The 1,900-nt window shown below is 47.7% G+C and overlaps 1 non-coding gene across 1 annotated transcript; it reads right to left on the reverse strand.

Annotated features, from left to right (window-relative positions):
- Positions 1-1,106: 1,106 nt before the first annotated feature.
- trnav-cac (transfer RNA valine (anticodon CAC)) lies at positions 1,107-1,179 on the reverse strand. The gene has a single exon. It is a non-coding gene; the product is annotated as a tRNA-Val (tRNA).
- Positions 1,180-1,900: the final 721 nt, after the last annotated feature.

The following is a 1,900-nucleotide window of genomic DNA, read 5'->3' on the forward strand; positions in this document are numbered from 1 at the left end:
CGCAAAGCTACCCTTCTGTGATCGTTTGTTCTCAAGGTCAGGATTTCTTGCCACTCCGAGGAAGAGAAAACGACATCCAGCCTTGGGGCAGAGAGATGGGGACAGGTAACACGGCACTGGCACGCGTGCACCGCGGGTTGTTTCCGCCCGGTTTCAAACCAGGGACCTTTCGCGTGTGAGGCAAACGTGATAGCCACTAAACTACAGAAACCAACCCGTCCTGGTGTTTCGAATGGCTCCCATCGAAGCCGGCAGGTAAAACGTGCACAGGCGTTTCCCGTGGGCCAGCCTGTGAGATAAAGGTTTCTATTTTCACTGACCTATTTTGCATTGCTCAAGGGCACATCAGGACACTTTGGAAACTCTTTCAAAGGAAGAACGTCCTGAGCTATGACAAGACTTACACTTACCCCAACAAGGTGATGCTCAATGGCTTGTTCAAACAGCTGCTGCTCGTCTTGTGCCACCATCAGACAATCACAGAGCTATTGTGCCTTCTACACCTTACGGTAGCAACAAATCTAACTACTGCTTTACTTTAACAATAATAATGACGGCGACTACGACGACAACAAGAACAACAAGAACAACAACAACATCAACAAGAACAACAACATCATCATCATCATCATCATTATCATTAGATTTTAATTAAAAGTGGCTACACGAGCGTTAACAATTTCAACCTGTCGACGGACGGACGCTCTGAGTGCACCGATTTCGGGACACTTCGATAACTCTTTCAAAGGCAGGACGCCCTGCGCTCAGACAGTGCCTGCACTTAGCCCAACAAGGTGATGCTGAATGGCTTGTTCAAACGGCTGGTGGTCTTCCGTCACCACCAGACTATCAGAGCTATACTGCGCCTTCAACTACATAAGAGTAACAGCAATGTCGCCGATCCTGCTACGGTCGTATTGTAACAGCAACAACATGTATCGATTTTAAAAGTGTCAGTTCCAGCGCCTCGCAAAGCTACCCTTCTGCGATCGTTTGTTCTCAAGGTCAGGATTTCTTGCCACTCCGAGCAAGAGAAAACGACGGCCAGCCTCGGGGCAGAGAGATGGGGACGGGTAACACAGCACTGGCACGCATGCACCGCGGGTTGTTTCCGCCCGGTTTCGAACCGGGGACCTTTCGCGTGTGAGGCGAACGTGATAGCCACTACACTACGGAAACCGACCCGTCCTGGAGTTTCGAATGGCTCCCATCGAAGCCGGCTGGTAAAACGCACACAGGCGTTTCCCGTGGGCCAGCCTGTGAGATAAAGGTTTCTATTTTCACTGACCTATTTTGCATTGCTCAAGGGCACATCAGGACACTTTGGAAACTCTTTCAAAGGAAGAACGCCCTGAGCTATGACAAGACTTACACTTTTCCCAACAAGGTGATGCTCAATGGCTTGTTCAAACAGTTGCTGCTCGTCTTGTGCCACCATCAGACAATCACAGAGCTATTGTGCCTTCTACACCTTACGGTAGCAACAAATCTAACTACTGCTTTACTTTAACAATAATAATGACGGCGACTACGACGACAACAAGAACAACAACAACAACAACAACAATATCATCATCATCATCATCATCATCAGATTTTAATTAAAAGACCACCAGACTATCAGAGCTATACTGCGCCTTCAACTACATAAGAGTAGATAGTAGGGTTTTTTGGGCGCGGCCTATTTGTTATGACGTATGCCCTAAGCTTATTAATATTCCTACGTCATAATTGGGGGGCGTGATTTTAGGTAGAGTTATTTCCTTAATTATTCCTACGTCATATCCGTCAGAAAGTGTACACCCATAAAACCCTGAACATCAAGGCCACCCATAAATACCCCCACCCCTCTGAAGGCAACGCCCCGAAACTCTCCTCTCTATTTAAGAACCCGCGCTGC

This window comes from Amia ocellicauda, assembly GCF_036373705.1.
Source record: "Amia ocellicauda isolate fAmiCal2 chromosome 11 unlocalized genomic scaffold, fAmiCal2.hap1 SUPER_11_unloc_2, whole genome shotgun sequence".
Taxonomy (NCBI): Eukaryota; Metazoa; Chordata; class Actinopteri; order Amiiformes; family Amiidae; genus Amia; species Amia ocellicauda.